Source organism: Protopterus annectens, chromosome 17.part0, assembly GCF_019279795.1.
Source record: "Protopterus annectens isolate FY-2018-M chromosome 17.part0, PAN1.0, whole genome shotgun sequence".
In the NCBI taxonomy this organism is placed as follows: Eukaryota; Metazoa; Chordata; order Ceratodontiformes; family Protopteridae; genus Protopterus; species Protopterus annectens.
Window position 1 is genome coordinate 435,828,108 of NC_056751.1, and position 24,399 is coordinate 435,852,506.

Consider the following 24,399-nt stretch of genomic DNA (forward strand, 5'->3'; position numbering starts at 1 on the left):
TGCTACACTGTAAAACAATATAACTGACATATTTCAGAATGTGTACTAACTGAAAGGTTGGGTTTCCTGTATTTTTTCTAGCTGACAGCAGTTATTTAGCAAAGAAGCAGGGACCCTAGTGTTACCATTTCGAAAAGTACTGTTAGCTACTTGTGAGATTTGCTGAATGCATGCAGGTGTGTGTATATAATTCAGAATGTGACAAGATTACAATTATCTGCGAAAAAGGGAATTTTGTAAGGCACTGTACTGCAGATGCAGTGAACAGTGTATTGTAAATCCAGTGAGTATTTCTCTGCTGATGACCTGCAATGCGGATAGCTTTGGCATGGCAGAGGTTATCCATGCATGGCAGAGGTTATCCATGCATGACCCAAGGCAAAAATCTTCAAATGGCATTTATAAACAGGAAATTGTGACATACTTTATAAGCAGTGCTGTCTTTTACCAGGTGCATAGTTAAGTCTTTTAACCAAAATAAAATATTACTGAAAGTTGAGTAGTTCACCGTCATTATGGTATCAACTGGGGTTCAGAACTATGAAGTAGAAACACTATGTACCATAGCTGCCAGCTAAATTAATGCTAAGTAAAGCCAATCCATTTTGAAAGTTTAACAAAATATATTTAGGGTCCTAATGTTTCAGTTCTCTATGTTATTACTAAAAATACTTTTTGGAATGTTTCACATAATTATAACTAAATGTATTAAATACGAAATGCTGGTATTTACAGGCATTAGTCCTATATGCTGCAGCTTCTGAACACCTTATATTTTCAGTGCATCAAGTGAGGGCTACAAATATTAAGGGTTAACAAAGGCAGACATTATGAGATTATGCATATGGAGGGTGGGCAGACCGAATTACACGTAAACACATATATAATGTCACCAGAGTGTCAGAGACTGTTGTATCAAATCCTGTAATCCAAAGGTGGAATGAAGGTTTTCTGTATGGCAGACCATATGTGCAATGTTCTTAACATGCACAGTCATACATCTTTAATCAGTTGGAAGGCAGTGACAGCATATGTAGGGTTTTGTCAGTCATTCACCTGCTGTCTTTGATTTAGGCCTGTGGAGGTAAGTGTACTGGATGTCCAGGGTAAGAGGATCAGTGTGTGTGTGTGTGTGTGTGTGTGTGTGTGTGTGTGTGTGTGTGTGTGTGTGTGCGTGTGTGTATGTATGTACTGTATATACTAACAATGTATTCACATTATACATACGAGTTGAATAATTTAATAGGAAGGAGGCAGCTTCCCATAAAACATGCTAAGGCACTGGATTTTTTATTTGATTGGGTGCCTGATATTTTATAAGGGATCATCCATCACAACCTAAGTTGATAACCAAACTGTGGCTGTTTACTAGGTACAAATCCAGTGCAGACAACTGTTATCTGTCAAAATACAAGGCATTCACCGATGACTCAATTTCTTATATATACCCTGACTTAATATAACTGGTGCAATTCTTTTAAAGGTTGTGACCAAATCAGATGAGTTACAATCTCAGCTTTATGAATGTGCCCACTCTATCATCCAAGATCCAGGAAATGTGTACACTCCCAATTGCTCCACTATCTACTCTCTAACAGCCTTCTATACCAATCACAACATGGCTTTCATCCTTCTCAATGTAATGACTCAGCTCTTCTATCATAATTGCATACAGTTTGCTGGCCTATAAATGACATATACCTGATATTCACAGTCTTTCTTGAACACTCTCAGGCTTTTGGCATAGTCTCTTGCCATGAACGTCTCCAAAAACTTTCACATCCATTGCTTTCATATTCTTCCCTCTCAAGATTTAGTTCCATCCTCTCCACCAGAATTCAAAGTGCTAAATGATTATATTCCACTTCTTCCCCCCTTGTTACTACTGTAGGAGTTCTACAAGGATCCATATTAGGTCCTATGCAATTCAAAATTTTTATCAACAATCTTCCTCTTCAATCCAGCAATTTTATCATTATTTAATATGCAGATGACCCCATCATAATTTGTGCCACAAAATCCATGCATGAACTCCAATCCTTCTCTTCCACAGAATCCTGGCTCAATGACTCTAACCTTGTTCGTAACCATAAAAAAAATGACGCTGTCCCCCAAAGCCTACCACAATTCTGCAAACCATCTTCACTCTCACCTTCATCAAACAAGTAAATCACACTAAGCTGCTAGAACTAACCTTAGATTAAAACTTTAAATTTGACCTTCACATCCAACAAATCACCAAATAACAAAAAAGAAAACCACAAAAAAGTACAGTTTTGTACCTACCATAAATGTAGATGTTCGAGGATCCACATTGCTGCAGTCCTAACTATTGGGTAGTCCGCTGTCCAGTCGGCCCGAATACCAAAGTATATGGCTGACGTCGGTCAGGGCGCATTAGACTGACGTCAGCACGTCAGGGTACTAATGCGCATGACCGACGCCATATCCTCAGTCTTTTCTTGCCCCAGATGTCAGAAGACCCTGAAAAGATAAGGCCAAAACCAAAAACTCCCAACATATCTGCATCAAAATATATATACATATATATACAAAATATACAAAATTAGCAAAATATAACCTCACCTACACAACCACCCCTAAACACAGAGGGGAAGGAGGGAGGGTAAATTGGACTGCAGCAATGTGGATCCTCGAACATCTACATTTATGGTAGGTACAAAACTGTACTATGTTCTTCATTCCACATTGCTGCAGTCCTAACTATTGGGTAGAATCCCAAAGCAGAGGTAAGGGAGGCTGGCAAATCATAAGGAAGCAGGAGCTGATAACATGCCTTGCAAAATAGCTGTGGCAAAACCAGCCCTAGACTTAGAGTAGAGAGGAAGGTGGTAATTCTTAGAGAAAGTATGCACTGAACTCCAAGTAGCTGCCTCCAAAATATCCTTAGTTGCCACTCCCCTTAAAAAGCTGTTGAAGTGGCAGTAGCCCTAGTGGAATGAGGCCTAATCCCAGCTGGAATCTCCTTGCCATGATGGGAATAACAAAATGCGATGCAAAACCCAATCCACCTAGAAATAGTTTGTTTTGATACAGGCTTGCCCTGAGAACTCAAAGCAAAAGAAACAAACAACTGCTGAGACTGCCTAAAATCCTTAGTCCTGCTCAAATAATAACGCAATTGCCTGTGTACATCTAAAGTGTGCAAAATCTTTTCCCCTTTATTTTGGGGATCTGCATAAAACGTAGGCAAATGAATAGTTTGGTTTAAAGCCACACTAGAAACCACTTTAGGCATAAAGGAAGGATTAGTACGTAATGATACCCTATCCTTATGAAAAATCAAAAAAAGGCTCAACCGCCATAAGGGCCTGTAACTCAGAAACCCGTCTTGCAGAAGTAATGGCCAACAAAAGCAGTCTTCCATGACAAGTATTTCAGTTCAGCAGTAGCTGCAGGCTCAAAAGGTTGTAGAGTAAGTTTCTCCAACACAAAATTGAGATCCCAAGCAGGAGTAGGAGCTCTACGTGGGGTCTTATATTCTTTGCCCCTCTAAGAAATTGCTTGAACAAAGGATGTGAAAACAATGGTGGGTCACAATCATAGTGAGCTGAAATTGCTGCAGCATGAATCTTAATGGAAGAGAAAGACAAACCTTTGTCCAATAACTCAGTAAGATATTGAAGAGCCACACTCAAATTAGGCTCTGAAATCTCCAAATTCTTTGCTGCAGTCCAAAATAAAAATCTCTTCCATTTTTCTGCGTACACTTTCCTTGTACTAGGTCTTCTGGCTTCCATAATCACATTTAAAACTTGTTGAGGAAGTTGAGACCTGCTGTCTTTCAAAACAGAATATGCCAGGCTGTTAGATGAAGAGAGTGAAGCTTGACATTGAGCAGACGACCGTCCTTCTGAGACAACAGATGTGGAATCAAGGGTAAAGGCCATGGAGGCTTCTTTACCAGATTCCTCAGTAATGGGTACCAATGCTGCCGAGGCCAATCTGGAGCTATTAAAATCATCCTTGGCTTGTCTTGTCTGACCTTTAGAAGCACCTTTGGAAGAAGAGGCAGAGGTGGAAACGCATACACATGAAGATTTTTCCAACTGAAAGAAAGAACATCCACTTTCCAAGCTGTGTGATGAAACCTCTTTGTGCAAAACTTTGGCAGCTGGTGGTTCAGTGGAGAAGTGAACAGATCTATGTCTGGAGTTCCCAGGACACTGTCAACTTTTGAAATACATGAAGATCCAGTTTCCACTCGTGGGGATCCATGATTTGTCTGCTTAACACATCTGCTAAGGAGTTCTGTGCTCCCGGCAGAAACCTTGCCTGAAGAGTTAGTTGCAAGCTTAGCGCAGTCTCCCATAAAATCATTGCTTGCCTGCACAATGGGTAAGAATGTGTTCCCCTTGTTTGTTGATGTACCACATGACAGTTGTGTTGTCTGTTAGAATCAACACCTGCCCGGAAGAAGTAACTCCTTGAAAGCCATTAATGCAAACTGGACTGCTAACATCTCCTTCATGTTGATATGTAGATGCTGTAGTCTGGCAGGCCACTTGTCTTGTATCCACTTTCCATTTAGATGAGCTCCCCAAGCAATGTCTGAGGCATCTGTCGTGAGAATCTGACTCGCCTCTGGCCGGGTCACAGAGAGTCCCTTGTTTAGGTGACATTCCTGAGCCCACCACAAAAATTCCTTTTGAATGCAAGGTATTATTTGAATGACAGTGTCCAAATCCTGGCAGTGCTGTGTCCATAGATTTTTGAGATACCATTGTAGCTTCCTCATATGCAGTTTGGCATTGGGAAGCACCAGAATACAAGACGCCATGAACCCTAAGGCTTGAAGGACTGTCCTTGCAGTCAGCCCGGACTGAAGAGATAGTTGATGGAAGTAACTGGAAAGATTCTTTTGTTTGTCCGGGGTTAAAAAGGCCATCTGGGCTGCTGTATTCAGTCTCACACCCAGAAAGCACATGTCTTGAGAGGGTACTAGACTGGACTTTATTTCGTTCACAGAATACCCTAGGCATCTTAGCACTGCTATGACATATTCCAAATGCTGTAGAAGATTTTCCTTTTCTTGAGCCAGAATCAGGCAATCGTCCAAGTAAGGATAGATTTGAATTCCTTTTAGCCTGAAGTAAGCTATCACTGGAGCCAGAACCTTTGTGAATACTCTGGGCGCAGTAGATAAGCCAAAGGGCAATGCAGAGAACTGATAATGAGAATTTCCAGCTCGAAAACGCAGATACTTTCTGCAACTTAGTCTTATAGGCACATGAAGGTAAGCTTCCTTGAGATCTAAAGTTACCATCCAGTGATCCTTGCCCAGCAGAGGTAAAAGCTGTTGTAACGTCAACATTTTGAACTTGGGAATATCCAGATAAGTGTTGAGGATAGATAAATCCAAAATTGGTCTCCACGTGTTCCCCTTCTTTGGTACTAGGAACAGGCGAGAATAAAATCCTAGGCCCCTTTCTGGCACAGGAACCGGCTGAATGGCCCCTATTTGGAGTAACTGAGAAATTTGCTTGTGAGCCTCTTGTCTTTGTAGAGGAGGAATGTCTGGCATGCCTTTGAAAGGAGGCAAGGTATGGAAATAAAACCTGTAACCGTGATGAATGATATCCAGAACCCATTTGTCTTGGGTAATTAAATCCCAATTTTCTTTGAAAAGAGACAGTCTTCCTCCTAGAGGTGCCGCCAGGCGAGAAGGCACTGGCAGCTGAAAAGGCAGGTCATTGGGTCTGCTTACGAAAGGACTGACCCCTGCCCTCACCAGAAGTCTGAGCAGGTGAACTCCCTGTCCTAGGCCTAAAAGCACCTTGAGCTCTGCCCCTACCATGTCTAGACCTACCCCTAGACTGAGAATCATAAGCAGGATAAGTCCATCCCTTAGCAGGCCAATTTCTACTAAACTTCGGAGGCTGCACCTGCAAAAAATCCTTAACAGTTTGCATAGACTTAGCCTTGTCCTCCATCTTCTTTAAAACTGCTTCCACAGGCGAACCAAACAACACATCAGACTGTAAAGGAGCATCCAAAATCCTTGTCTTAACATGCTCAGCTAAGTTCTGATCTCTCAACCAGGCGTGCCTACGAAGAACAGAACCAGTGGCAGCCACCCTGGAGGAGGCCTGCACAGCATCAAAACCACATTGCAGGGAATGTTTACCCACTTGTTCAGACACATGAACTAAATCCTGCAACTCTTTACACTCAATACCTTCTGCCAGAGCATCCACCTTAGATTTCAACTGTGAAAGAAGAAAATTCTGATATTTTAACATGTGAAACTGACAATTCAACGCCCTCATGGCTAAAGTGGAAGAAGTATACACTTTCTTTCCCCATCTATCCAAAGCCCTTGCCTCTTTATCAGGAGGGACAGGATTTTTAACAACTGAGGCCTTCACCCCTTTAGGCCCCTGAGAGACAGTTTCCGGGTCTGCCCTAGGACTCTTAAAAAGATACTTATGAGCTTCAGGCACCCTATAATACCTATCCGGTTTAACTGGGGCAGGAGGCAAAGAATCCGGATTCAGGGAAGCCTCTGCAAAAACATCTTCCACCACATTCAAAACAGGAGGTATAGCTAAAGGCCTGTGCTGGGGTAAAAACAAGAATTCCCTAAGCCTTTTTCTGGAATCAGAGAAATCTTGACCTTCCCATTTAAAATGCTCCCTCATGGAATGCAAAGTCTCTGAAAATGAAAAATCCTCAGGAGGGGAAGCTGAAGGAGTAGAATCATCCACATCAGAATCAGAATAAGGAGGGTACTCCTGCAAGTCTTCAGCCGAAGACTCAGAAGCCTCCGAGCATTGCTCAAAACTCTCAAACTCAGATTCCACCCTAGGCCTCCTATCAGGAGGGAGCATAGAACCTCTTATCATAGTAATCAAATCCTCTGCCATTTTAAGCATATGTTTCTTAGGCAAAGACCCTGAAGTACTAGGAGAAACCCCCACTGAAGCAAAACTCGGCCTGCCCCTCAAAGAAGCCTTGGAAACAGAAGGGGAGGCTCTGACCACCTTAGGAAGAGAGGGAAGAACAGCCACCTGAGAAGCCCCCTCAGCCTGGCCTACTTCCTGAGAGGATACATCCTGTAACAGTAAAGTCTCTCCCTGAGACTCCAAAGAAACCCCTGGCAAAATCTCCGGCTCCACTGAGCCCTCTAAAGAACCGACGCCTGGGACTGTCGGTTCCTCCACTCTAGGCTTTGCTGTTTTGTCCTTGCGTTTTTTAGCGAAGCGGCGACGGAGCATCCGACGGCATTTTATAATTACAACGCTTCCCAAACACTAACCTGGCACAGTCTAACCTTCTCTTAATAGTGCGTTTGTTAAATCTAGCACAAGAGCGGCATCCAACAACGTCGTGCTCAGGCCCTAAACAAGGTATACACAAAGTATGGTAATCCCTATGAGGTATCTGTTTCCCACAAGAAATACAGTTATTCACTTTTTCTGACATCCGGTTAAATACTGAGGCAAGAAAAAACCAAAATATTCCCAACGGGTACTTAGCCAACTTTGATTCGGTCTGAAACTCTGGCTTCAGAAACTTTCAGAACGCCAACCTGCACTCGCAAAATTGCTTCTGCATCGGACCATGCGGCAAAAAAGACTGAGGATATGGCGTCGGTCATGCGCATTAGTACCCTGACGTACTGACGTCAGTCTAATGCGCCCTGACCGACGTCAGCCATATACTTTGGTATTCGGGCCGACTGGACAGCGGACTACCCAATAGTTAGGACTGCAGCAATGTGGAATGAAGAACATCTGGAAAACTGGTCTTGCTCAACCAAAACAAAAAATGTCCCATTGAATCTACCAGAAAACATATTACAACTGCTTTACCCCCCCCCCCCCAATGATGCCTCCACTTTCCCTAACCTTCAAGCCTTTTAACTCTCTACATTGGAATAAACCTATACTAAAACAACAAAATTTGCATCCAACTCACCCTCATACACCCATCAGTGCAAAGCTCTCATGCAATTAAACTGTAACTCCATAATCTCCTTAAGCGCTATCAAATAACAAAAGCTCATAAGATACTAAACTTTCCCAAAAAGTGTCCGTAACTACCTTCATTTATTCTGTGGTACTCCCCTTTCTGAGCCCTTACATTCTCTGATAGGCTTCTCTCTAGCATCAGTTTCTCGAATAACTCAAACAGGGACTCCTTCTACTCCTCCCAAGTAGACAAACTCTTGACCACCCTGCCATTATCTCTATGGGAAATTACAAACTCAATTTGAGTCACAACTAAAGCATCACCTTCCTACTAATTGGATTTGTTATTGTGCATCTCCATCTGAGTGATATCTCAACCCATCTCTAAAACTCCACACCTCATCTTCTCTCTACTTCACCAAAATTCATACATAAATAATCTCACAATTTCCATAAATATTAATTTACAAACACCACAGTAGTCCTGTTATAATCTTTATTTCATACCTGCTCTTTATTCATCTCTTCCTTACCATTTTCATTTGAAACCATTCAAACCCAAATACTTCCTCCTTTATCTCGTACCTCCAACACCAACTTTTCATTATTCCTAAATTTACCTGAAACAGTAAGGTAACAAAAGCAAGTTCATTAACTTCTACCACACCAGGTAAATATGCTGACATCATATGCATACATATCCCATTTAACTGTTTTTTGTATTCTTCTTTTACATCTGCTTATGCAATACTTTTCTGATAATCTGTGACTGTTTTCTTTTCTCATAAGTACAAGTGGTAATCTGTATTGGTGCTGTCTGATGGAGCTTCCTCTACCCTGGGCATCTGCTCAAAAGAGGCTCAGCCCAGTCAGACTTTTCTGGTAAACAAAGACAGAGAGAGAGATAAATAAAAATAATGTGACTAGGTTCTGGAAATAATGAGCTTTGAACTTAGCAGAAAAGTTACTGTCTGTTTCAATGGAAACTTGTGGGAAAGACAGTTAACAGAACTTAGTATTCTTTGCTACCCTTTTTTGAAGAAGAGCATGCAGACCAAGACTGATATGGTACACATCTTCAAGGTACCTGCAATAGAGGCAAAAAAGTTAATCAAGGGAGACTTCTTCAATGCACTAGGCAACATACGAATCCTCCATGCTCTTTTCATAGATGAACGCATGCGAGGCAAGGCTCTCAAACTACAGTACTTGTCATACTAGTCTGACATCACAGCCTCTTATTGTGCAATTAGTCCCTTTTTCTGATAAAGGTATAATACAACATACAGTCCTGGTGTGTGTGTGTGTGTGTGTGGGGGGGGGGGGGGGGGGCAGGCCTAAGAAAGTTGAACTTCAGGATCTGCATCCAAAACAGGTTGAGATTCCAGCTAGCATGCCTTGAACATATGTAATAGCAATTTGGCTGTGGAGACTGTCTCTCACTTTTAGTTAAGTTTTGTAGTTATTGTAGATCTTACTCTAAGAAAGATTTATGGAAGCAACCGTGTCTCTAGAAAAATGTGGTCTAATGCAGTGGTTTATGTCTACAGTTATAATACAAACAAGTGCACGCAGTTATCCAGCTGAAATGGTTTGATTACTTACAGAAACAACTAATCTGTTATTGTAAGACATTCAGAAATGCATTTAAATTTCCTGATATTTTGTCTGTGGAAATGCATTCAAACAACTGCATTGTATGATAATCTTATATTAGATTCATTCCCCTATCCCATATTTTTGGAAGAGGGTGGAAAGATGGAAAGCTGGGCATTCTGATTCAAGGTAGTGTTTGTCATAACCTTTGCTATGAAAGAAGGACTGACAAGGAAAAAATGTAATGTGTATAAACATGATGCAAGGCTCACAGCCCACAACAAACATTTCCATCTCCAAATGAAGAGATGATAAAATCAGCCACAAAAGGGAGCAGTATTGCTGGAATTGAATTCATCCTCAAGTTTTGGTGCATTTACAACATCTCAGCAAGACAACACTGACATACAGACTGTATTTTATATAGCATATATCATGGACAGAAGTGGATCAAAAAATAAAAGAGACAACTGGGTGCACAAGTCCCAGGAGAAAAAAAGTGCCCAATCATGATATGTACACTGGTGCCAGGACTGGAAAAAGTGACAATGTAAAATCCTCAAGACACAGACATTTTCCTACGATGCGGTTAAGCCAGGCTCAGGGGAAGGATGGCCCCTTGTTGTAGAAGGAAGTAGTAGTCCACAAAAAAGCACAAAAACTGGCAAGCTAACAAGAGCTATAAAGATGACAGAATGGACTATTGAGGATATGGAAGAAATTATATATTATCACTATTATGCAAGAAGCCCAGAATTTCCAGCTAGAAGATATTTAAAAAGATTAAGACAGAAATTAGAGGAAAGAAAAATAATTGCACAAGAGAAACTGCCAAAAGTTTCAAATGCAAATGTGTGTTCATTAATACAATAGATCCATGAAAAACATTACATAGACCAATAAAGTTTGGGTCATTTGCGAAAGGAAGTGATACAGGAAGTGCAAAAATATAAAGAACAAAATCTTGAGATTTTTGAAAGGTATAAAAAAGAAACATGGGCATGGGAAAGAAGGATAGATCTAACATGGTGCAATATTTATGCAAAGCAGAAATCTAAACTAATCAATGCAAAAAGGCAGCCCCAAAGATGTTTGAAGAGAAATACAGGCAAAGGCACCCAGATATGAAAAATTTCACAATAGAAAAAATAAGATCACAAAGGGGAATGTAGAATAGAAGATTAGTAAAGTAGAAGTTAAACAAATAGAAGTTGAACTTACGGAATACTGTCAAGTGAAGGATTTAGTGTAGAAAATCTAATACTGGTTATGTCATGGCATGATGGAACAATTACTCCCCAAAGGAAGGAGAAACAGGTTGAGCAGGAGACATCTGAAGAAGAAGTATGGATATGGGAAAATAAAAAGAGATTTAATATGGTGCAATATTTATGCAAAGAAGAAAGCAAAACTAATCAATGCAAAAAGCACCAAAGATATTTGAAGAGAAATACAGGCAAAGGCATCCAGATATGAACAAATGTCACCATACAAAAAAATAAAAAAAACAAAGGGGGAAAGTAGAATAGAGGATTATTAATGGAGATGTTAAAGGAATAGAAACTGAAGTTGGGGATTACCTACAAAGTGAAGGATTTAGTATAGAAAATCCAACTCTGGTAATGGCATAGCATGACGGAACAATGAGTCCCCAAATTAAGGAAAAGCAAGTAGAAGGGGGAGCATCTGATCACTTGCCACATTAAAATATTTGAACCAGTACAAAAGTTCAGTTGGAGTTGCACAGCAAGGGAAGGAGTGGGAAACAGTGGCAACTCTGATGAAGTGAATGTTCTGGAGTGATAGTCCAGTGAGTTTCCATATGAAAGAGCAATGTATGACACAGCATGCAGTTGAAGAGAATATATCAAAAGAAGATGTTCTGGAACGTTCTGTAGAATGCCCACAGGAAACAGAGAGCAAATAATATGTACCCTCAGTTTAGAAGAAAATGATCTGAAGGAAGAGCTGCTTGATTTAACAGAGATAGATATAAATATTAGGATAGATGAAAGAAATAGATTACAGAAAGTCAATTAAGACCCAAAATGTTAGGTCTGATAAAACAAATGAACACAGTAATCAAGATTATTAACAGAAATTTATGTGATATAACAGAAGTAAATAGGATATATTACTGTGTAGCCAAATTAATAACACAAAGTTTTACTGCAAGTACACAGAGGAATAAGGGAAAGGAAGGGAGAAAATCAAAAACCATCATGGAAGCATCGAATAGAGAAAACTATAAAGCAATTAAGTCAAGGTGTCACTGTTAGAATAGTACAGAAAAGGGGAACAGATTAATAAAAAATAAATAGAAAGTCAGATGTGATAAAAGCAACACACAGTATCAGAAAAGACCAGGATCTATTGTAACTATTGCATATAATAAACTAGAGATATCAGCACAAACAGAAAAACTTAGAAGATATGCATAGTACATCTAAGTATAAAACAAAATACTTTCACAACTACCCACAAACATTAAAGCTTATGATTTCCCAAGGACTCTACTCTTGTCAGGTGATATACACCCAAACCCTGTTCCTACCACTATTCCTAACACCCAGCAAAATATCACCCCCCAGTTCTAATCAACCATCCATAACAAAAAAGAAAACCTCCGTCTATTTTATCAATACTCAAAGTATGCTCAACAAACTAAACCAGTTTCATGCTTGGGTATCTCTTCATACCCTAGACATTATCTCTGTCACAGAAACTTGACTTAAACCTCAAAAGCAAGATAAAGACATTCTTCCTCCAAGTTATAATATACTTCACCAAAATCGATTAAAGAAAAAAGGTGGAGGTGTTGCTTTAGTTTACTCTAACTACTTTACTCTCTCCTTCCTAAAGAGCCAGTTCCCTCCTTTACACCTGCTGAAATACTAATAGCAAACCTCAAACCCAATGACTTTACCACCATCACAGTAGTAGCCATATACATTCCACCAGGGGACAACATCCCCTTAATGGAAAATATACTGTCATATCACTCCCTAAATTTCCCTAATGAAACTATCCTTCTTGGAGACGTAAACATTAATTGGCATAACCTTAATAATCCAAACCCTCCACAACACATTTACCTCCATGGATTTACACAACTAATCTCCAAACCTTCCACAATAGGCTCTACCTTATTTACCCCAGACAAATTCTACATGCTAAAGTAAAAGTCCTTCATCTACATAAACACCAAAACACTGACTCTACTAAACTACTATCACAAAACCAAAAAACAACTTCTCTCTACAAACCAAGCCACCCATTCTAACTTAATAAAATGGGGTGACATACACCCAAACCCAGGCCCACAATCTGCCCTTCACAACCAACCCAACACCAAAAAATCCCTGAAATTTACTACCATCAATCTACAAAGCATCAAAAACAAAATCCCCCATTTCCATGCATGGTTACATCAAAAAGAAACCCGACTTTGCTGCCATTACTGAGACCTGGCTTAAACCATATATCAACAGCACTGAATTCCTACCCCCCCCTTCAACTATACATGCCATAGATATGACAGGCCACAAAGAAAAGCTGGAGGCATCGCTCTAATATACCCAAGTACCTACACCATAGTTCCTTTCAATAAAACTATTCCACAGTTCTCCACAGCAGAACTTTTAGTGTCCTTCCTAAAGCAAAATAACTACAAAACCCTCTGTATTATAGTGTTGTACATTCTCCCAGGTAACAATATTCCAAAACTAGAAGAAATTCTCGCCTGGTCATGCAAAAATATTCAAAATGAAACAATCATCCTAGGGGATGTTAACATTAATCGGTTAGATATCACTAACAATAACCCCCAAACTAACATCAGCTTATTTAAGTACACCCAGCTAATAACTGATATTACCAAGCCCAATAGTAAAAAGAACCAAGGCTCAATCTTATATTGGATCCTGGTATCTGACCCCAAAAAGATCTCCTCCTCTGGAACTTTATCATATAACATTAGTGACGACTTACCAGCCTTTGCTATATGTCAAACTACCTCAGCTAGAAATAACCACCAACTAAAACAAACCAGAGACCTATCTATCCCACTTCTCACCAGAAACCCTAAATGAAATTTTACAGCATACCAACTGGGAACCATTAAGAACCATCCCCCCTCGATGAGACAGTGGAATCCTTCAATTCAACATTTCTCAAAATCCTAGACAGGGTAGCCCCTCCCCAACTAAAAAGAGTCAAATCTAATCATGCCACATGGCATACCAAATCCACCAAGCAAATCATATCTACTAGAGACAAGATGTGGAAAGCCTGGCAAAAGTATAATAACCCAGCTGACCTTGCACTATATAAACAACTATGTAATCAGGCCAAAAAACAGGTCACTAAAAACAAAAATGAATATTTTCATAGACTTCAGGACCAGCACAGACTAAACCATCAAAAATTCTGGGGAGCAATCAATTCCCTAATTCACCCCGGCTCTAACACCAATCCTTCCCCCACCCTGATAAAATGGGTTCCTATCATATGATCGAAGTCTTACAACTTTGAATCATTAAAAAAGGAACTGTAATGATCGAACATTGTAAAACCTCAAAGCATATAATAGAGATCACCATAGAGCACGGAAAGGGAAGATTTCCATTTACTGCACTGTAGCACGATCTCAGAGTTCGTATATTTAAGTAGCGGGGGGGAGTGCAGGGGGGCTTGCCCCCCTGCATAGAGCGTTTTTTCTTTTTTTTTACTGTTTTTACTTTTTATTATGTGTGTGTTTGAAGTTCCGAGACTTCAGTCATTAAAGTTTGTCCTTTAATGATTTGAAGTTTTGGAACTTCGATCATATGATATAGACCCGATAAAACACCCTCTGATATAACCTCTCTTTTTAACTCATACTTCATTAAAACCATAGCTAAGTTGACCAGCATCTTTCCTCCTACAAACACTAACTCGCCAAACCAACCACCCACTGATTTATGACCTTCCTCTCTACCTAATTTTTTCTTTCTCTCCTGTTCCCACATGCCCCATAATGAAACTCCTTCTAAAACAAAACTTTGCACCAATGCTCCTGATAACCTACCCTCTGAATTCCTAAAAATATCTGCAAGCTTCATTGCCTACCCTATTATAATACTTATTAATGGATCCATTCAAGAATCCCATGTCCCAAATATCTGGAAGAAAGCATACATTCTTCCTCTCCATAAAGGCAGCAAAAATTCAGACATCTCCAACTTTCGGCATATCGCTATCCTCTCTCCCGTTTCTAAAATATTAGAGAAATGTGTGCATACTCAACTCCTTAACCACTTAGTTAATAACCAACTTCTCTCCCCAACCCAACATGGCTTTAGACCAGGCCATAGCACAAACACAGCTCTCATTTCCTTTTTGGATACTGTAAATCGAGCATGTGATACCAATCAAATCATCTCCACTCTTTTTCTTGACCTTTCAAAAGCCTTCAACACCATATCTTACCCCTTTTCTGCTCTGTAAACTCAACAACCTAGGTGTCTCCCCTCCAATCCTAAACTGGTTCTCAAACTACCTCTCTGACAGATATCAATAAATAAAGTGGCAGCAATCCTGTTCTCCCTTCCTCAACATCACTACAGGTGTACCCCAAGGTTCCATACTGGGCCCCTTGTTATTCAATATATTTATAAATGACTTTCATAGCTCCCTCACTCATGGCACCGTGATCCAATATGCAGATGACTCTACAATCATCTGCACTGCTAAAACCCCTTCTAAGCTACAACTACTAACCCAACAAGCCTTTAAATCCACTGAAAACTGGATGTCAAACAACCACCTTGCTCTCAACCCAAACAAGACAAAACTGATTCTATTCACTCCCAAAAAACAACTCCCCCTAAATAGGACCGAATTCTCTGTCTGTTCCCTGAATAATACCACCATCAAAACTGTCTATAGCACCAAACTGTTAGGAGTCACCATTGATGAAAACCTAACATTTGACCTCCACATACTCAACAATATCAAAAAAACACATCAGAAACTGGGCACCCTCTACAGGCATAACTATTACCTTAACCATAGTGCAAAAAAGGTTCTAGCCTCAGCCTTTTTACTTCCATACCTGCTATATGATGCCACTATCCTTACAAATATCCACTCATCCCTTAAAACCAAGCTAGATAAATTTATTTATTTATTATTTATTTATTTGCAATTTGATTAACGGGGAAGTGTACTGGGCTGAATTGACCCATTTTCAGTGGAGGCCCGGGGAGAAAAGCTCCAAGATGCATTATACAATTTTGATACAAATGATAGTTAATATTAAAGATCTTATGTAGAATAGTTACTCATAAATACAGTCAATATCATGCATAGCTAACAAATTCATTAAGCTTGAAGATAGGGATCACACCGTTTCATTTGAGGAAAATAGATATGGGTTAGGTGTGGAAACAGTTTACATACAAACCTTTTAAGAAAATGTAAATACGCTTTACATACACACATCAACAGTAGAATGCTATTTACAAGGTTGGGCTGTGTGAGGGTAGCTGTAGGAGGTTTGAGCTTAGAGACAAGCTATAGAAATTATTGAGAGCTTAGATAGGCTCATAGGAAGATAACTAGGAAAGTTGTAGAGCTTGGGAACCAGAGCAAGAACCTCCTTGGATTAGGTTGGGTGAAGGCAGGTACATTTCCATTTAGTGGACAGGTGTTTGAATAGATGGGTTTTGAAGTTTTCTGAGTTTGGTATGGTTCTTAGTGTGGAGGGAAGGGAATTTCATTTTTTGCCTAGTGAGAAAGATAGGAGAAGTTGGCCAGCAGGACGTTTAGGTTTATGGATAGTAATTAAGTTCTGATTTTCAGATCTGAGATCTCTGTTGGGTGTATAAGGGGGAAGAATGTCAGTTAGAGCGGGACATTTTGTTGGGTGAAATATGAGTCTATATGCAGTAGTGAGTTGGAGATAGCCTAGGTAGTTTGGGAGTTCAAGCCAATTCAGGGATTGTAGGGTTAGGCAGTGATGGGTGGTATTTTTAGATTTAGAGGTAAATTTAGAGATTTTGTTGTAGCAGTTTTCTAGTTTAGAGGTGATAGAGGAGGACAGGTTGGTTAGGAGAGGGGCTCTGTATAATAAGGAAGGAAGAAGATAAGTCGAGGCCAGAGTTTGCCTGGCAGAGTTGGAGAGAAAGTGATTATTCCTATACAGCATACCTAGCATTTGGTGGGTTTTCTTAATATTTTGTTGAATATGAATATCAAACTTGAGGTGTTCATCTACAGTAATGCCAAGTAGTTTGGCAGAGGGGACTACTTCTATAGGTGAGTTGGTTTGACTATAGATTTTGAAGTTGTTTTTAATCGTAGGAGAGGGTCTTTGCGGGAGGGAATAGTAGAATCTTTGATTTATTTGCTTCGAGAGAGAGGTGGGTTTTGGCACATCCAGTTTTCAGTTGTTGAGAAGGCAGTTTGGGTTTTAGTCAGCAATTCAGTGAGGTTTGAGGCAGAGCAGACTAAGGTTGAATAGTCTGCGTATTGAATGATTTTAGCATCAGGAATAGCAGTGTGAAAGTTATTGATGAAGATGTTAAAAAGCATTGGCCCAAGGATGGATCCCTGCGGTACGCCATTTGGAGTAGGTAGGAAGGAAGAGATGGAGTTCTTCCATTTGACTGCCTGTGATCTGTCTGATAGATAGCTGGAGAACCAAAATAAAGCATTATGTGAAAGATTAAGGTTTGAGAGATGACAGAGAAGGTGCTTGTGGAAAACAATATGAAAGGCTTTAGACAGATCAAGTAAAACAGTAGAAACTAAGTGGCCTGAATCTCGGGCTTGATTGACAGTTTCTAGGAAAGAGAGTAGAGCAGTTATTGTGCTATGGCCTGGACAGAAGCTATGCTGGGTAGGAGTGAGAAGATTGTTTTGGATCAGGAAATGCATAAGTTGGAGGTGGATGCATTTTTCTAGGATTTTGGAGATTGGCGAGAGCAAAGCAATGGGGCAAAGGTTTGAGATGCTGGTATTTTTGCCACCTTTATGAAGAGGAAGAATATAAGCTGAGCACCAGAGTTTGGGGATGTATGATTCTTTTATGGATTGGTTGATAATGATGCTGATTGGGAGTGCAATGCCATCAGCAGCATATTTTAGGAAGGAAGAGGGAATATTGTCTGGAGCGTTAGAGCAAGGTTTAAGTTTGGACAAAAGGTTTTTTATAAAGTTAGTGGAGATGGGTTTGAGTTCAAACAGATGAGGTGAGTTAGAAGGGGGAGAGTGTAGAGCCGTTGGGTTATTATTGGGAAATGTCTTGGTGAGGGTAGTAATAGTGTCTATGAAAAATGAGTTAAATTCAGAGCCTAGTTCGAGCTCAAATTTACTTGGGTCAGGACAGGGATTATTCTTGGAGTCTGGACTGAGGAGTGAGTTTACTGAGTTCCATAATTTTTTGGGGGGGGGTTTATTGTTATTGGACTGAAGTTTGATATAGTAGGATTTTTCGTCTTTGGTGATTAGTCGTTTTGCATGGTTGCAGAGCTGTTTATATTGGAGCAAGGTACTGGCCAGTTTATTGTTTTGGTAAAGCTTCCATAGTTTGTCTCTGTGGTGCATAATCTGTTTTGTCTCTTTGGATAGCCAAGGAGTAGTTTTAGTTTTTATCCTTTTGTTTCTTAGTGGGGCTAGTGAGTTTAAAGTATCAAGGAAGACAGAGTTGAAGTATTCTATAGCCTTGTCAAGAGGAAGGATGTTTAGAATTTGCCAGTTCATTTGTTTGAAAGTATTTGAGAAAGTAGTTGGGTTGAAGCTACTGAAGTTACGAGTTTGAATGTACTGATGCTGGTGTGGGGAGGAACTAGTTGAGCGATGCATGAAGGCTGGGAGGTGGTCGCTAAAGGTATCAGGAATTGTGCCAGAATTGGTTATTTTATTTGGATCTGAGACTAAGATCCAATCTATAGTGGATCTGGGAGAGTTTATTTTGTTATGTCGAGTGATGGAGAGGATTATTTGAGTGAAGTTATAGAGGTTAATGGATAGAGAGGGAGAGGGGCAATTGATTTTATATTGATACATGTTACAATAAAGTTGCCAAATTCGCAACAATTGCTAGATCCTCAACACACCACTTCTCCTCTTTACAGCAACTAAACTGGCTAGAACTATCACTCTATCTCAACTACCTACACTTAACTACTGCACATAAATTAATATACAAACCCACATCATGACCCTCTCTCTCCTCCCTGCTGACCTTGAACCAACCAAATAGACCCTTTAGATCAGAAAATAAAACCCTGCTCAAAGTAGACAAACCCCAACTCCCAGCTGGACAAATGCTCTATTCCTTTACTGTTTCCATACTCTGGAACCCCCCCCCCCCCATCCACTATAACCTCCATCAGTAGCCCTGCCCTATTTAAAAGGTCTCTTAGACAACATCTCTCCTCTTGCTGGCTATGTCCATGCCAAAAATAACTCTCTCTAAACACTGCTACCCAGACTCTACCCCTCTGATTTTTTTTCTCCAACTTCTTTCCCATCCTCTTCCTTATAGCCAACCAGCACTCTAACCACCCCAGCTGTGCCTACCCAACCATGATACCCATCCTCTATCTCTATACCTACCTTACTACCACTCCAGAACCTATTCCTTCCTGTCTTCCGCACTGCTATTCTCCTCATCAATCCATTTCCTAGCTACTTATTGTTAATATAGTGTTAACTGTGACATGTACACTATACTGTGTTATCTTAAAATTCATATTATTGTTACTGTATACCCTTCTAGCCATTTATGTAAGTGAAATTGTATTTTCTGTATAATTTGGAAAGTATAGCCTTCTAACCATTTATGTAACTGAAATTGTATTTTCTGTATAATTTGTAAGTGTAGCTTTTCTCCCCGGGCCTCCGCTGAAAATGGGCTCTCCAAGGCCCAGTGGACTTTCCCGGTAAACAAATGTGATAAATAAATAAAATAAATAATACCCATACTAATAGCTCTCATTCTTCAAGCTCCTTGATAGACTGGATACGTGTTTCTAACCCCAGCAAATACCATAACCCTGAAACTCTACCTGATGTTCTGAGTGACCACTCACCTATAAAAGTGCTACGATACATCACCCAACTCCCCAAACCACACCGGCTTATCACCTGCCGCAAACCTTTAACCCAGACACTTTTAAAACCCAGCTCTCTAGAATTAATTGGAATATCCTTACTCAGCTCCCACTCACTGTAGCAGTAAATGCCTTCAACTCAACTTTCCTAAATATTTTAAATTCTCTAGCCCCACTGAGAAAAGTTCAATTAAAGGCAAACATTTCACCCTGGCTAATTAAAGCCACCCATACCCTTATGGAATCCAGAGATAGGCCATGGAAAACATGGTTACAAACCAAACTTCCAGCTGAGCTCATAAATTATAAAGAACTTAGAAATCAGGCAAAAAACTAATCAACAAAGACAAAATAGACTTTTATTATAATCACCCAAAAACATTAAAATCTGATCCAAAAAAATTCTGGAATACTATAAACCAAATATTACATCCAGGTAACCCAACTTCACCAAACCCATGTCTTGGCAAGTCACCTAAAGAAACTGCCATTACCTTCAACACCTACTTTATCTAATCAATTTCCAAACTATTTAACCCCAACCTCTCAAACAACAACACTTCAAACTTCCCTATACACCCCTCAACCACTATCTCAGTAACTCCTTCTCTCTCAACCCTGTTTCCACTGACTATATCAGAACTCTACTCTCAAAGCTCAAACCATGCTCTGTATCAGCAGACACTATTCCTTCTTACGTTCTCCAGATTGCTGCACACTCCCTTGCTATGCCTTTATCTATACTAATCAATCATTCCATCTCTGAGTCTAAAGTTCCTTCTATCTGGAAACAGTTTTATACTCTTCCTATTCATAAAGGAGGTAACTCCACAGAAATATCTAATTTCAGACCTACTGCTATCTTCTCCCCCTCTCCAAAATCCTTGAGAAATGTATATACAAACAAGTTATGCACTATCTCTCACAAGTAAAACTTCTCACTCCAACACAGCATGGCTTCCATCCCATAGTACAACTACAGCTCTACTATCATTTCTCAACACCTTAGCCCTAACTAAAGATGATCACAAACTCATATCCTGTCTATTCCTTGACCTTTCTAAGGCTTTTGATACTTTCTCACACACTCTGCTACTTAGTAAACTTGTAGACCTAAACCTCTCTCCTGATACAGTTGCATGGTTCTCTAACTATCTCTCTGAAAGGCTGCAGTAAGTACAATGGGACTCAGTACTATCTACCCCTCTCTGAGTAAGAACTGGTGTTCCCCAAAGTTCCATTCTTGGACATCTACTCTTTAATATCTTCACCAACTCACTCCACTCCTCTTGTCCTCAATCTAACCTTGTCCAATACGCAGATGACTCTACAGTCATAACTATTGCTAATTCCCCCTTAGAACACCTAACAAATACCCAGACATCTTTCAACTCAGTAGAGACATGGTTATCTAATAATCAGCTCATCCTCAAACCTAAGAAAACAAAATGACTACTCTTTCTACCTAAATCTGCAAACCACATTAAACTTTCCTTCTCCATAAGGTCCCTAAACAACACTCCTATAGAAGTTGAAACTAGGCATAAAACTCCTTGGCATTACCACTGATGACCAACTAAAATTCGATCTTCACATTAACAGTTATATAAAAAAAAAACACCAAAAGCTAGGACTACTATACAGGAACAACAAATTCTGATTTCTCTTACTTATGCCTACCTTCTACCATGCTTAACCTATTGTTTCCAAATACTCACAAATCTGAACTCCTTCCTACCCTACTTACCAAATTAGAATCAACCTACCACAAAATATCTAAATTTGCAGCTCAACAAACATATAAATCTCACCACTGTCTCTCACTAAAATACCTGAACTGGCCTGAACTGCTTCACCTGTTCTTACAATCTCAACTCCAAATCATACACTCTTTCCTATATCAGCCTGATTTCTGCCCAAGTCTATCTTCTCTCATCTCTCACTATTCCCCTACCAGACTTCTCCCGAAGCTCAACCCAAGACCTACTAAAAATCCATAAACCCAAATCCAACACAGGGTGCAACTTATATAGCTACCATCCCTCTATTGCATGGAACAAACTCCCACTAGAAATAAGTTCTTTGACTCACCCCAAACAATTTAAGCTAGCAACCAAAGACCACTTGAAAAAACATGGTCCTGCCATTGTACTCACCCTCCCTGATTATTACCTACCCTTTATAGTACAGTCAAACAAACTTACTAAAACTTATCATTAACTACTTCATCATATGCTTCCTATGCAACCTCCAAAGCTTCTTCTATACTCTGCTCCCTGAAATTCTTATGTAACCTTTTAAGTTTCTGCTACTCTGCATATAAAATTTTATATTTACTCAACTCTCTTTTTAAACCAAAACATACAAATTATTCTACTTTTTTAACATTCTCCTTTTTGTTTATAGTACTGTTTTATCTGTCAACAATATACATGTATGTAGCTTACATATTTTAACTACCAAAATTCTATGTTGCTATTTTTATTGAAATGTATCTGTATTGCTATTTTTATTGTATTGTATATCTTTGGAGCTTTTCTCCCTGGGCCTATGCTGAAAAAGGGCAATAGCTTAACCGGACACTCCCGGTCAACACATGTAAAATAAAATAAATACAAATAAATAAATAAAATGTAAAGGAAAAGTACAAAATAAGCAATTCATTGATGACCCCAAAAAAGCTTTATAGAAAACTGGCAAACAAAGCAAAAGGAATAGAAACACCACCAAAAAAGAAGAAATAGAAACACCACCAAAAAAAGAAGAAATAGACACTTTCTGGAGAAACATCTATGAAAACCATATGGAACATAACAAAGATGCTGAATGGCTATAGAAGTAAAAGAAACCGGAAAAAGTTCAAATGTACAGGATATGAAATAGGGTGAAGTAACAGCCAAAGAAACTGAAACAAAATTAAGAAAAGCTCTTAAGTGGAAAAACCACAGGCACAGATGAAGTACCTAACTTCTGGCTAAAAATATTAACATCTTTACACAAAGACTTAGCCCTGAACCTTGTTAACAACAGGAAAAATGATACTCCTCATTAAGAATGAACCCGCAAGTAATCCTAAAAACTATAGACCAATAACTTACATTCCAAAAATGTATAATCTGTATGCTGAATTGTTGCAAACAGAGTTTAGTCATTTAGAAAAAAACTCAGTAGTGGCAATAGAACAAAAGAGTAACAAAAGAGAGTCATGAAATAAAGGATCTTTTGTTGTTAAATAAAGTCATAATGGAGAACTGTAAAAATTGGAAGAATCAAAGTATCATGGATATATTACAAAAAAAAAACATTTGACAGACAGCATCCCCATTCATGGATAGAGGAGTGCTTACAGATGTGTAAGATACATCCTACATTAATCAATTATATTACAGTGACCATAAAATAGTGGCAAACCACTTTGCAGCTAAGCCATGATAAAGGACAAATTATTATCAGTGGGAAAAAAAATTCAAAGGGCGATATTCCAGGGTGACTCCTTGTCACCGCTGCTCTTTTGTCATGCCCTTAACCCAATTTGGCTCCCAGAAAACAACAAAGCATAAAGAATTCTCATCTCCTTTTTGTGGATGATTTAAAACTGTGCAGTTCATCAGATGAGGAACTGAAAGCACAACTGCAAGTGGTCAAAACTTTCTCAGATGATATAAGAATGTCAGTTGGTCTTGATAAATATGTAAAAGCAACATTTAAACCAGGAAAACTTCAGCACCAAGAAAATATCAGTCCAGGACAAGAATGTAATGTAAAGGAAGTTGAGCAGTAGGGAGTGTATAAATATTTGGGAACTGATGAAGGATTTACAATAAAAAATGAACAAATATGAACAAAACTCAGTAAGGAATATTTTAGAAGATGAAGATTAATACTGAAAACAGCCCTGCCATCTGGGAACAAAGACAAAGCTATAAACTGATTTGTTCTTCCAGTTCTAACTTACATTTTTAGGGTGACTGACTGACCGCAAAGGTATTGATCAGCTGGAGAGAAAACCAAGAAAAATTCTTCACACTCATCAAATGATATATAAAAATCAATGTAAACCAAGATTATATATGCCTCATTCTGAAGGAAGTATGGGCCTCTTCGAAAGTGATTACATAAATAGATCTGCAGTCGAAGGACTGCATACATATCTGCAAACATTACCAGATCCAAACATAGTGAAAGTTTTATAACATGAGGAGAACAAGTCTAAGATGACTTCCCTGCTTACTTTAGCAGAAGCATATTGGTGCCAATTGGGACTGGAAATTAGCCAGAAGAAGACAAAAATCAAGCAGCAACTGAATATGCCAAAGAAACAAAAGAAAGAATATAAAGAGAAGGATCAGATGAGAAGACAAGCAATGTGGAAAATGCATAAATATAGTTGCAAGTATAGAAAACTCCTGGAACAGCCTCATATTGATCAAGATCAAACACAGGAATGGTTAAGGAGAGACGAATTTCAACCAAAATATGAAAGGTTAATATTAGTGGCCCAGGATAGTGGACTATGTTTCCGTTGGTTTACAAAGTCCATTGAACATGTGGGAGAAACAAATGCAAATTCTGTAAAACAGAACTGGAAACAGTTGCACATCTTGCTGCTGGGTCTAATGGCAGAGGACCTGTACACTGAAAGGCGTAATAATGTGGCAATACTGTTGGACTGGAATTGTGCAAACATTAGGATATTGAAGTAGCTGAAAAGCATTGGAAACATGAGGCATAAAGCATTACAAAGAATGATGAAGTTTATATCACATGGG

General features: G+C 39.3%; 1 protein-coding gene across 1 annotated transcript in view; it reads right to left on the bottom strand.

The window, feature by feature from the left end:
- The window catches only part of SPATA17 (spermatogenesis associated 17), a 2,050,536-nt gene that overhangs the window by 797,103 nt on the left and 1,229,034 nt on the right, over positions 1-24,399 (bottom strand). The window lies entirely within an intron of this gene.